General features: G+C 40.0%; 1 pseudogene; it reads right to left on the bottom strand.

Annotated features, from left to right (window-relative positions):
- Positions 1 to 1,677: 1,677 nt before the first annotated feature.
- On the bottom strand, positions 1,678 to 13,979 carry LOC118241716 (scavenger receptor cysteine-rich type 1 protein M130-like; annotated as a pseudogene).
- Between the last annotated feature and the right edge of the window lie 661 nt (positions 13,980 to 14,640).

Genomic DNA, 14,640 nt, shown 5'->3' with positions numbered 1-14,640 from the left:
ATCCATAGAACTAAATCTAAAACTGTTCAGTTCACTTAATGTAATGCTTCGAGTAGAATATTTACAGTTATATCAAACTGTTTGATTGATATTTGCACCATAAATTCAAGGAACATGAACACACCTTGATTGACATGGTACGTGCCATCATCGTCATCATGAGTGTGACAACCACCACCACAAAGGAAGTTACACTAAAGGGCATGTTAATGACGTCAACATTTGAGGAAACAGTTCAAACTAATAATTGGTACTACAATACTTTCCCCACGGTTTTTAGTGAAAAAGTTGATTTCAAGGTATTTTAGTTTCCTCTCAATACATGATTCCAAAAATCAGACTTTATGGTATGGAAAATCACAAAACTGATCTTACATCAGGTCTCTTCAGGTCAGAGAGAGGGAAATATGGAAACTGGCTTCTGCCCTCAAATCTGAACATTTCAGTGTCAATACTTCTATAGATATACCCACAGTTTACAGAATATGAGTAATGGGCCAACCAACCCAGGTGACAACCAACCCTGATCTCCTCTATGCAGATAAATTAGAAAAAATGATGTGCTTGTAATGAGTCAAGAATACTTTTGAAAAAAAAAAATTTGATACTTTTTCAGACTTGCCCTACATGATTATAAACACATTTAAGTAATAATCTTTCCGCAACAATCATACATAATTTGTCTATACAAAAAAACAAAAACAAACAAAAAGGTTAGGAGGTGGGTCAAACATCTCCGTATTGAAACACAGCTCATTGCAACCTCTGCACGCCAAAGACTTTCTGCTGCCAAAAATATTAATTCAGTTCTTGGAGGAAACTAATTTGATGACTGGACTACCTAATGCCAATCGCTAAGCTCTTCCACTTCATATAGTGTAGCATGTCTTTGGTTGCCTTTAATTACCCTTAATATTAGCCAAGACCATAGAATATTATGTTATGATAAATGAAGTCAGTTATTAAGTCTTCACATTTTGATTAACTACTGTCACGGACCTCCCCACCCCCCACGCCTTTGTACTGAGCACGCGCCTGCACGTGGTTAGTCTGCTAATGTCTGCGTGCACTCACACCGCTGTGGGACGCTGCTTCGCTGGCGGTTATTGATCACGTTCACGATGGTCATGTTGTCTGTGTTAATGTTCACATCGGTAATGTTAGTCGTTGTGTGTTCATGTTCACCGTTTACGTTATATGTGAGTGCCGTTGTGTTTTTCGTATGTTAATAAATGTAACTTTTGTGCCATTAACAAAACTCTCCCATTTATCTTAAACTCAGAAACTGCATAGCTCACCGAATTCTGAAATGTGTGAAAGTGTAGATGAAGAAAAAAAGTAGGATTACATAAAATACTACAAAATATCACAGAAGTTGTAAAATTCATTTTTAGAAACTGTACTGAATGCCTTTAAGGTGTAATTTCCTCGTTAAAAATATAGGTTGTAAAACGTTAAATGTTTTATTTCATGTGTATTTTTGTGATGCGACTCCTAAGTAGTACAGATTAAAAAGGAATAAGGAGCCTTTTACAATAAATGTTTTATTTAGTCTATTTGTTTATTTGTTAATTTACTAGGCTGCTAAGATGTTGAGAATTGAAAATGTAAGTTTAGGCCTCTAATAGTATTCAGAATGATTAAATGTGGAGATCTTGCAAAAGATGACGTGTTTATTTCAATAGAAGAACAAGAGAGATAGATGAGATAAAGCTTTTCAGCTTTGATTATGTACTACATATTACCATTTTTAAAAATGGTGAGAAACAATTGGTTGCGAAAGAAACTTTGGTATTTTTATACCTGGGTGTGATTCCAGCTGAAAGCTGAAATAAACAATGTGGTATAAAATGTTACATATTGTGCAAAATGCTAGAAATCATTTTTTGAGTTTGAAGTAGTTCAAATGTAATTTCCTGAGGAAAGGCACTTGGTGTGGTCTCTTCGTCATGTGATTCATCTCTTTCTGAGGCTCCTCCTTCATGTCCTCATAGTCTGTAAAAAGAGTACGTTGAAATATTTTTAAAATCTTAAAATAGCTTAAAATATTTTATTTTTGTATTAAATAAGCTTGTTAAATGTTAATGAGTGAGTAAAACAGAAATTGCCTCAGTGCTTGTCTAATCACCACTACAGTGCTAAGAAATTCCATGATTTCCAAGAAATATATGAAGATGTACAAATACTGTGCCTTAAATAAAATATCTTAAGAATAAAATGTAGCCTATTATCATTTATGACAACCAGCTCTGTCTTAGTTTTAAGCCTTTGCATGATTCAAGGTACCAGACACATCATTTGTAGCTCACACTTAGACAGACGCAGCATTTGTAGGACACAGTTAGACAGATGTAGATGGCACTGAACTCCAGTACTGTCTCAATCGCCTCCACTTGTATAAATATGGGTACACTTGTTATATAAGTGAAGGGAGACTGTAGTTGATATATAAATAGGAGCCCTCTGTCATGCATCAACATTATTACATTTCCATCTCATGTCATCACTAATGTGACCATGTTTTCACTGTGCTGCCTGTGTTCTTGATTTGACACACCGACTCCACCATACAGGTGGAATGTAGTGGAGGACACAACAAGGGAAGCCACTCACCATTTACACCTCCTACGTCCTGTCTAGCAGTGATGATGTCATCACTGTTCTCTGGTGTGTCCACTACACCAACATGCAAAGATCAATTATGATGTTAAAATATAACGACTATATATAATGTTTTATAATATAAATATATATTTACAGCATTACAGTCTATACATTTAAAAACAAAAAAAAACAACAACAAAAAAAACTTACTTTCTGTAAAATTTGGGTTTGTTGCAGCATCATTACAGTCTTCTGGTGTGGCCACTATACCAACAGGAGAAGACATATTATACTGATATCAATAAAATATGTTTTACATTACAACCTATTGTTCTGATTCAGTGCTTGCATTTGACATAAATGGCCTTGTATTAAAATCTTACTTGCTGTAATGTTTGGGTTTGGTCCAGTGGTAATAACATCATCATAGTTCTCTGTAGAGGAGATATAGAGGAAAATACCAGTACATTAGCATTTATTTCATTAACTGCTTTTATGTATGAGGCTACAATCTTGTAACATTACTAGTCATACCTTTCACAACAGCAGCGTTCTGATCATCAGTAATGACATCATCATAATTCTCAGATACGTCCTCTACACCAAAACACAGATGTACCGAGACACACAGATGTTACTGAGCTGGCAGCTCTTAAAACATAGAAAAGCTCCATAATAGTAGCACAGGCATCATTCATTTACAGATTATTTAATGATTCTCTTCTTTTTTATTGATTTATTTCTTTGGTTATTTATTAATTTTTATTTTATTTGTGATCTCAGTTTTTAATGATGACTGAATATAAAAGTGCTCCCCATACAAATTCAGACTTGTATTCACACCAAACAAATGAACAGTTATGGGTTTGTAGTAAGAATGTTTGTTCTGTCTGACAGACAATCCCCAATACAGAACCACACCTGCTACAATATCAGGGCTGGGTCCAGCAGTGATGACATCATCGTAGTTCTCTGGTATGTCCTGTCTTTCTATGTCACCTAAGTTCAATAAAAGCAGACTGTCTTTAAAACAGTCCAGCCATCTTTTCATAGTTTGGTTTAAGGAAGTAGAATCACATGATCAGTTAATAAAGGAACTCACTTATGAGGTCACCGATGGTGGTGACATCATCGTAATACTCAGGCTGGTCCACAGTCACAGACTTTTCTGGAAAAAGATGATAACTTTGTTTTTTACATAACTTAAAACAAACTACGGTAATGAGAATGATGTACAAACTGTAATTCTCTGATATGTCTTTTGTAAACTACTGCATGTGACTCTGGTTAGAATATGGGGGAAGCACTTCTGCAAAACATCTTCTGATCTACAGATGAATAAAATGTTTGACCAGTGCAGTAAAGCTCTCATTTATCTAACAAAGAGGAACACACACTACCAGATAGACTCATATGAGACAAAGTGGAAATCTAAAAGAACAAATAAATATTTCATGCTAGGTAAAATTTTAAATTTTCTGTAACCATTCATCACAGAATATTATAAATAAGGTTCAGCTATGTGAGTTTTAATAATAAATTATTTTATTGCTTATCCATCATTCTAATATTTCTAAATGGGATCCAATTTGACACACACATGCGGTGGCCCTGTTACCTGAGACAAACGCCTGATCCACATCCTCATATCCTGAATGCTGGGATTCAGAAAGGACACTTCCTGTTAGAGGAGAGCAGAACAGTAATGTGACAGGTACAGAACACCAAATCAAACACAAACTGTCTCATGTGGTCATAATCAACTGGGTTGGATACAGAAGATGGAAATAATAACACTGCAGCCAGTAGAGGGCAGTCTAAGACCCCACACCAGAAGACACATACATACACAAACACACACACACAACCACACACAGCCAAACTTACCTGCATAATAAAAATTTGGGCACACTGCTTTCCAGGGTGTACAGAGATGTATAGAGTGAATAGAGGCTACACAAACACCCCTCTTTCATTCACTTACACACAATCTCTCTCTCTCTCTCTCTCTCTCTCTCTCTCTCTCTCTCTCTGTCTCTCTCTCTCTACACACACCTGCTGCTCTGTGGTTTTCTCATCCTGTACCTAAACTAAAGGTGTACAGGAATAATATAGTTGAGCTTCCCCTGCCTAATAGATGATTATCAGCAGAATTACCACACTCCTCACATGCAGCCACAGACACATTTACTCTAATACACATTCAACACTCTTTTCACCCACTGGCTCCTATTATTTTACATTATTTTATTACTATTTGTACATCTGAGAAAAATTCCAAAGCATCTGGAAAATCAAACACAATCTCTCTCTCTCTCTCTCTCTCTCTCTCTCTCTCTCTCTCTCTCGCTTCGTCTGTCTCTCTCTCTCTCATTTTATCTCGCTTCATCTCTCTCTCTCATGTCCAAATGCTATTATTACCATTTTACACCATTACACACAAGCTCTCTCTATCATACACACACACATACATGCTTTCTCTTTCTTTCTCTCTCTCTCTCTCTCTCTCTCTCTCTCTCTCTCTCTCTCTCTCTCTCTCTCATTGTGTTATATGTAACGTTTGGAGGCAGAGGCAGGCTGCCGAGGTGAGCCGTTGTTGTGATGAACAAAGACATTTAACGCACACAGCAAATAAAACAAAACCCAAACACAAAGAAAACTAAGTGATAACAGGACACACAAATGGTTAAACAAGGGGTTAAACAAGGGGTCAAACAAGGGGTCAAACACCGACAAAAGACATACTTATAACAGGACCTTAAATACGCACACTATCAAGAAAGATAATGACAGACAATGATAAATAGTGACATAACCGATTAATGAGGTCGGGGCATGGTGATGAAGACACACACACAAGCACACACACACACACACACACACACACACACACACGCGCACACACACGTGCACACACACGCGCGCACACACACACACACATCCGCGCACACACACACACACACACACACACAGACACACACACACAGACACACACACACACACAGACACACACACACACACACACACACACATGTACTTGAGCAGGACTTGAAGAGGAGGGGCCCATGCCATTACATTATATAATTTTCTTATTTGTGCTGCACAACAAAATTACAAAGAATTTTGGAAATTAAATATTGTTTAGATCACTGGCCATGCATTCAGATGTGTTTGGTTATTCGATTATTTGGAAGAAACCTCTCAATTATAATATAAATATAATTCAGTAAATCTCAGTTTGCAGACTTCACAAACATCACCCACCCCTTCGAGTGGAGACACGGGTTCTTTTATTGATGTATCTGTGGTTGATTTCCTCATAGACTGCCTCAGGCACAATCTTACGCCTCCTCTTAGAGATCACTGGGTGGAGACAGACAGAAACATGGTGTCACTTCAGTGTAACAGAAGACAGACTTAAGGACTAATGATGTTCAGAGAATGTCCAGAAACTGGACTGTAGATGATGTGTGAATGTGTCCCACCTCTCCTGAGCACTCTGTTCTGGTAAACCAGCCCAGAGAGAAGCACTAAGGCCAGGAAGAGTAGTACTCCCAGTACCAGCAGGACCACTGTAGGGGTGGTGCATGGAACAGCTGCTGATGTAGTTTGTAGAGGACTGGATGTCTTCTGAACATCTGGAAAGAAAAATACACACCAACAACTCTGAAGAACAAGCAATAATGTTTCCACAGTCAATTATGAAAATGACCAAGAGACAAAGAGCGAACCTGTAAAGGTGGAGGTGCTTGTGGTTGTTCTGGGTGCAGTAGTAGGAGACACATAAGGGTCTGTCAATATAAAAGCAGAACACCCAGACATTCAAAATACATGTTCATGTTCTCACACACACACAAACACAAAACATTAGGAGCCAAAGCTGCACTGACAACTTTAGCTACAGAAATCATAACAGAACAGTAATATAGTAAATTATGGATTTTTCTGTAATTTGAACATGTCAGATTCACAGACTTATTGATCATGGTGAGGAGAGGACTGACACTTGTAGCATTTGTAATTAATGCTCTCCTGAGTCAAATGTGGACCTTCTTTGTGTGAGAGTCCTTACTGGAGCACTGGCTCTGGGAGGAAGAGGAGGAGCATTTCACATGACTTTGCTGCACACGATCATTTCTCTCTCCTGTGTGTAGAGCAAGACACAGATTGAATTTCCAAGAGCATCCAGTTCTGTAGCTATTTATATTTACATTTATGGCATTTAGCAGACAATCCAGAGCAAATTACAAAAGTTCTTTGTCATCTTACCTTGCCAGTACAGTAGGTTGGTAGCAATATTAGACAGTTATATTTCATTTTGTATGGCATTGATTATTGTCAAAGTAATAGACAGGAAACAAGTCTATACAGTTTACTCATCAGTACAGTAAAAGTGCATAAAACTAGTAGAAACTGGAGAGAGAATCTGCCTACCTGAACAGGTAATGTGAGCCACCTCATTGTGATTTTCACAGCTGTTCTGCCCCCAGGGTTGAGATGGGCAGTGCCACAGAGTGGAGTCATGTTTCCTACATTTCACCTGATCCAGCCAGTTAGGAGATGATTCCACTCTTGCTTTGGATGGGGACTCACTGCCTGTTCTTCCACAGTTCAGCTCTCGACAGACCAAACTTAGTGTTTCTTCACTCATCCCATTCACACACACATTCCCCCAGGTTCCATTGTAGAACACTTCCAGATTCCCTTTACAACCCTCACTGAGTCTCATTTCTTTGAATTCTGGTGAGGTGAGAGAAATATGAAAATTATTAAATGAATGAATGAACACTATTTTCATTGCATATAGTACAACAAAATTCTGTGCTGTACCCTCAACATGACCAAGAAAACATTAAACATTAAAAAGATATGCAAGAGCACAAACAAACACATAATCAATTACAGAAGCACACAGCAATATGTTGCAATGGTAAATATAAAAAACAGTAATGTGTAAAATAGGTGCATGCGCAAGGGTGCAATTGAAGTGTGTCAGTCTCTAGAGACTGAGGTGAGTGTGTACAGATGGGTGATGGCGTTCACAGCTCTGGGGAAAAAGCTGTTCCTTAGTCCACTGGTTTTTATTCTTGGAAATCTTGATCCTGAAGGCACCACAGTCTGTGGTCTTGGTGCCACAGGCTATCTTCTGGAGGTGGGCATCATACACTGAGTTCAGGTCGGGGAGCGGGTATCCCCCAATCCCATGATCCTGAGTTCAGGTTGGAATGTGGGCATCCTGCCATCCTCTGGGCTACTCTCACCACCTGAGGCAAGTCCTTCCTTTCTTCTGCTGTAGAGCTGGCATACCATACAGTCATACAGAGACAGAGAAAACCTTCAGTGGTGCTTCTATAAAGGTTTGAGGGAGAGTCCAGCATGCTTGAACCACCTCAGGAGAAAGAGCTTTTACTGGGCGTTGTTTTCCAGGTGGGAGAGGTTCAATGCCAAGGTAAGGCTGGCTATAATGTGGAGTTCTAGGTACTTTTATGTTGTCCACATGCTCCACTTCCATGAATAATGGAGCATGCCCTGTTCTTCTGGTTGTTCTGTAAAACACAATTAACTCTTTGGTCTTGTTAGTGTTCAGAACCAGATTGTTGCTTGAGGACCATCTGGCTATGTGAGAGATCTCCTCTCTGTAGTGAGTCTCATCATTATTCGATATGAGACCTATTACTGTGGTGTGATCTGTGAACTTCACAATGGTGTTGGAAGCATGGATGGGGGTGCAGTCATGTGAAAAGGAAGAAGAGGATCAGGCTAAGCGCACATTCCTGCAGTGCACCTGTATTTAGGATGAGCAGAGATGATGCATAGTCCCCTATTCTCACCACCAAGTATTAGGAAGTTCTAGGTGAGACAGGGCTGTGTGGAGCACTATGGCATCATCTGTGGGACAATTCCACCCTACAGCCAGATATGGTGAGAGGTTGAAAATACCCAGAAATGATCATTTAATGCTGGTTCAGGGAGTCAGGTAGTGCTCGATCATGGTGGATCTGCTGGTAACTGCATTTGTAGTCTTTAATCATTTTAAGGCTACAGATAAGAGGTTTGTAGATAGGGGTTCATTCTAGCACAATGTGTTCAGACATGCTGAGCTGCGCGGATGCTGCAGCTTTGAAGCCCCCGGGATGTAAGTGTAGATTTGATCCAGTATATTATTGCCTCTGGTTGGGAAATTGACATTCTTAAAGCTGGTCTATGTGGTTTAGCATGTAGTTTAGCATGTAGTTCTCCTCTTTTGTCTCTCCTTTACTTCCGATCCCTCCTCGGCCTCCTCCTCCACCACTGTTGGTGTTATGAATACACACACACAAAGGAGAGGATCCCGTTGCTAGAGGTTTTATTGAAGAAACAGGGCAGGTTAGAGGAGTCAGGCGGGTACTTGCAGTCAGGTGGATCTGAGGTCAAAAACGTGGGGCAGAGTCAACAGGCAACCAGGGGTCATGGAGGAGACGAGGTCTGAAACACAGGCAGGATACGGAAACCAGGAAGACAAACACGTATATGGAAGGCTCTGTATCCAACATGGGAATGGCAACACTTCACAAAGAGAGTGACAGGGAGGGGAGCTTAAATAAGGGGAGTAATGAAGAGAATAGTTATCAGGTGGGAAATTAGTACTCTGGCAAACCAGATCAGAGATGTCGGTGAGAAGAGGTAGGCGTGGCAGTGCGGGGATGAGTGTGGTTCCAGGAGTTCGTAACAGTGGGATAGCTTCACTGGGATAAAATTCAGTTTATCAGGTGTATAAAGTTGGCATCATCTACCAATTTCCAAACGTTCAGTTCTCCCAAAGAGGAATAATGCCTCGAGTGTCCAAACAGGCAGACAAAACACACAGTAGGACAAAAAACTGAGAGTACCCAGTCGCTGCATTTTCCCTTAGCAATTATTCATTCAATAATGGTAATAATGCTGTTCCCTCAAAATTGTTATTTAACAGGGGCATCACTAGAAATGATATAGCAAGTGACTCAGTAAAATGTTTCCATGCACCAAAGCATTAACACCACATAAATTAACTACAGGTACTACATTTCTCATAATGACCCAGCATATTTCCCAACACTTCAGCAGCTAAAACCTTCAGTCAGAGACAGTGTCGAGTATTTAAAAGCAATTCAGCCAAGTAAAAGATAATGGTAATGCATACATTTTAAGGCTAGCCACTTATAACCACAGCAATGTAGTTATACAAGGTAATAACACAATGTGATATTTATACAATTACAATATAGCATAATTCTGTAAAGCCATTTACAAATTTAAGGGTCTTTGTATGTACCAATATGCCATGTTTTTCTTCTTTTTCTTGTTACAGTGTTATTGGGCTTATTTTACTGGAACAAAACAATTAAATAATTGTCATATTTTATACAAAAATTAATGAAGATAAAAAAAATTAATGATTGTGACAAGCCTATTTTTTAGTGATCACTATATACAGAGCTTTGAAAGACAATCAGCCACATCAGGCTGATTGAGAACAGCAGCAGTTAAGACACTTTACCAGAACACACCACTCCTACATCCTCTTGATGTCCACACTCATCTTGTTCACAGAGTTGATACCTGCAGTTCCACATGGACATCTCGTTCCCATCACACTGCACCTCATTCAGCCATATGGGCCCAGTTCCTGGACCAAACCAGGCTGGTACGTGGGCACTGAGGGCCACTCCACACTGCAGCTGCCTGCACACCACCTGGGCATCCTCAATGTCCCATGAGTCATCACACACTGTCCCCCAAGAGCCGTTGAGGAAAACCTCCAGCCTTCCTGCACAATCTCCCCCAGAACCAACCAGTCTGATGGAGCTGTGGCCTGAGTTAAACACACCTAAACACACACACACACACACACACACACACACACACACACACACACACACACACACACACACACACACGCACGCACGCATGCACAGAAAGAGACACATGGAATTGTTTTACCAAAATAATGACTCCAGGTTCTTATTATTGATACTAAGTGATAAATATCATAAATCCTCACACAACAGGGATACATTTTAGAGCATATTAGGTACCCATGTTTTAGGTTCATGTAACACATACCAGAGCAGGTGATTGACAGCTGTTCCCTGGAGCTGCAGGAGAGGTTGAGGAGGTTTGTACTGTTGCAGTTCCCTAGATGAGCTTCACTCCCAGAACAATTGAAACCCGTCATACACATGTGGCTGTGTTGATCAGGAATGGATGGAGAGGACCTGGAGATGTTCAGCACGGAGCCACAACCCAGCTGTCTGCAGACCACTGAGGCCTCAGACACACTCCGGGAGTCCAGGAGAACTCTCCACCAGTCCTGGATGAAGTAAACCTCAACCTGCCTCTCACACTCCCTCCCTCCAGACAACCGCACTCGCCCCTCATGAAAGGCCTGAGAGGAACCTGAATTGGAATATAATTAAATCTGAAAATTAAAAAGGTTTTTATTTTAGCATGCAAAATATATTTAATGTTTTAAAACTTCAATAATGTGGTGTACATGAGTGGAAGAGCATACCACTGCAGATGACTCCAGCATCCTGTTCATGAGAATATGCTGTTCGACTCCATGATGAGATGAGACATTCTGACAGGTGTGTCTCGTTCTCATGACAATCAAACACATCAGCCCAAACGCGGCCACTTCCTTCCGCAAACCAGTCCGCCCCCAACACAGCCACAGCACTCCCACACTTCAGCTGTCCACAGAGGACACTGGCAGCTCTCATATCCCAGCTATCACCACAAACTGAGCCCCAGTCACTGAGGTACTAAAGTTCCACTCGACCAGAACAGGAGTCCCAGCCGTTCACCAGACGTGCTGCTGTGTAACCTGAACAAACATGTGACATCTTATGGGAACAGCACTTGCATTCATATTTAATGTCATTATATGTGTATGCAAATTGACAGCAAGCTATATAATGGGTATGTAAATAGCAAGAATAAAGATAAATATTGACAAATAATCTGAACATATTAGTCCCACATCTTTGTCATGGGAACAGTTTTTGGGTGAAGATGTTGTTGGACAGGAGTAAATCTCAGATTCGTTGCCTCTACACTGAAGCTCCTCTGTCCACACCTGGCCCTCCCCTCTGCCAAAAGCAGCTGCTCCCAGCACCTCCACAGGAAGCCCACAGTCCAGCTGTCTACACACAACTTCTGCATCCTGCTGGTCAAAGTCAGCATCACACACTGTGGTCCAGGTCCCTTTATGAAGTCCAAGATACTATTGAGTTAGAATACTGCTGAAGTACAACAACAGTACAACAACTTCTAGGTTGATGCCTAGAAGTGCAAAACATGCATAAGCTCAGAAAATAATATGTGCAATAACAAACAATACCCTACAACAAGTAATAGCGTTTCAGTTACTCAACATGGCTGCAGGATCAATGGTCATTTAAATATTGCACAAATAGTTGGGTCTTCAGTCTGCATTTGAAGACTGCAAGGGACTCTGCTGTTGGACAGCCAGGGGAAGTTTTCAATCCACCTTCTGGGAGCCAGGAAAAAGAATAATCTTGATGCTTGTCTTCCATGAGAATTGGAGCATTGTATTTCAAGCCGAGCAATACATGAGGTTTGAAGTACTGAAGGTTCAGATCGGGCTTTGACCATTGACATCACTTATGGAGGGGCTGGTCCATTTTTGGCAATGTAAGCGAGCATCAAAGTTTTAAATCTGATGTGGGCAACTACTGGAAGCCATTGAAGGAAATGCAGGAGTGGAGTGATATGTGTGGACTTCAGAAGATTGAAGACCAGTCGTGCTGCTGCATTCTGGACAAGTTTATAATGAATGTACAGTCCAGCTCTCAACAAACATCTGTAACTTGCTGGTCAAAAGTCTTTAAACACCTTTTAAGTCCTGAAACACCTTTACTATTTCACAGCACTGGTGAGGACCATTTGTACAAATGAACGCACACGGACTAAAATACTGTACAATGATCAGATATTCCTATAGGGTGAATCTACTCTCCCAGAGACCTGGTGCAGGTCATTAGTTAAAACTGGGATTGAAATCTATGTATTATAATGATCTAAACCACATGAACAACAAAAGGAATAATTAAAACCCTGTTAAAAGGTTCTTTATAAATATCTATTGTGATGTAGCCTCCCTGCTGTAGCCTGTGTCATTCAGCGGTGGTTCTGCATGTGGCATTTATTTTTGTTATTCTTGTCTTACATGTGTCTTTGTTTTACTTTGTACCACTCCTCCCTCAGGTATTGTGTGTTCCCTCATTCGCCAGACCACCTGGAGGCTGTTATGTAATTATTTTACACATTATTTAAGCTTGTTCTGTTTGCAATAGTTGTTATCGGTCATTGTATGTTACGCTGGCTTCGTTTTTTTTTTAGTTAGTGCACTTTTATGTTCAGTTTTGTTACTTTCATTAAACGTTTCTTTGCATGTGACATCTATATAAATTCTAAGTGAACACACCGATTTAAGAAATGATTAATTTTACAGAATTCAAATTCTGTTTTATGGTTTCATCAAAACAACGTAAACAATGTTGCTATGCCCCAGGTCTCTCCATGAAGCACCCCCACTCTCTCAGAGCACAGGTGAGGACTGTCTGTAAATCTGGACATCCTGTGAGCTGTGCATTTAAATAATTTGAATAACTGCACTGATCAGTGCAAGAAGTGACATATTTCACTAATTCCTGAATAAGAATAAAGTGTGATAAGTTCTCAGTGGAATGGTCTCAATAATGCTTGGACAATCTGCCTCCGGTAACTGTCTTACCAAGTCTGTAGATCGATCGATCGATATCGATATCGATATCTCTCTCTCTCTCTCTCTCTCTCTCTCTCTCTCTCTCTCTCTCTCTCTCTCTCTCTTTCGCAGCCAGTCTTCTATTTTCTCTTTAATCTTTCACTCTTGCCTTGGAGCTGCAGTGGTGAGAAATATTCTCTGTTAGAAATATTTGGCTCATTCCTGGCTAATAATTGTATGAGAAACTAAAAATGTGAGCCAAAACTGTTTTAATGTTGATTAAATGTAAGACTCAAGTGAAAAATTCTGAAAAGCTAATTTAAAATAAAATGAGTATGATAAAGATATGTTTTATATTTGATGTGATAATTAGCAATATTTGATATGATATTTTTGTATGTATTTTTTCAATCTTACCTGAGCACTTTACTCCAGCATCTTCATCATGCTCACAGTCATGTTCCCCCCACCCTTTTGATCTACAGTTCTTCAGTGTAGACTCTGATCCACTACAGGTCACCTCATCCATCCAGATTGGTCCTGATCCTGGTCCAAAGTAAGCATTATATACAGCATCTACAGCCTCCCCACAGCCCAGCTCTCTACACACCACTGCAGCATCTCTCATATCCCAGTCATCACCACACACTGTTCCCCACTGTCCTCTATGAAGAACCTCCACTCTCCCAGAACAGCGACCACCACCGTCCACCAGCCTCACACTGTCTGTTAAAGGAGACAGAAGTGTGTGTGTGTGTGTGAGAGAGAGAGAGAGAGCGAGAGAGCGAGAGAGAGATCTAACTACAACTCAATGTTAAATTAACATTCAATGTTAAATTAAAATGCTAACAGATTTCAAATGAAACATGTAAAGAGCTGAGACAAAATAAAATAAAGAATCAAATAAGAATGAAAAATATACAAGTGCATTTTAATTATGAAAATTATGAAAACATTTTAAATTAAGTTAAAAAATGCTGTTGAAGTTGAAAACTTGTTAAAATTAAAGTTTTTTTGTGTACAGACTTAAAAGTATCTGGTGTCAGGGCTTGTCTAACACACTGTTCCATTTAAGAACAGTATAATAGCTAAATGCTGCCTCTCCATGATTAGTCTTTACCTTAGGCAGGACTAACTGACTAGTTCCTACTGATCTGAGAATGTTTGTATAATTGAGTGCGTACTTACCAGCAGTAGTGAGTGAGACTGTGGACATCAGAAGAATTAAAGTCAGACAGCTGTCCATCTCCCTCTGCCCTGCACACACTCTGTTCAACTCAGCAGGAAAC

Source organism: Electrophorus electricus, chromosome 11, assembly GCF_041902795.1.
Source record: "Electrophorus electricus isolate QZ-2024a chromosome 11, ASM4190279v1, whole genome shotgun sequence".
Taxonomy (NCBI): domain Eukaryota; kingdom Metazoa; phylum Chordata; class Actinopteri; order Gymnotiformes; family Gymnotidae; genus Electrophorus; species Electrophorus electricus.
Note: the sequence above shows the minus strand (reverse complement) of the source record. Positions and strands in the feature narration are given on the sequence as shown.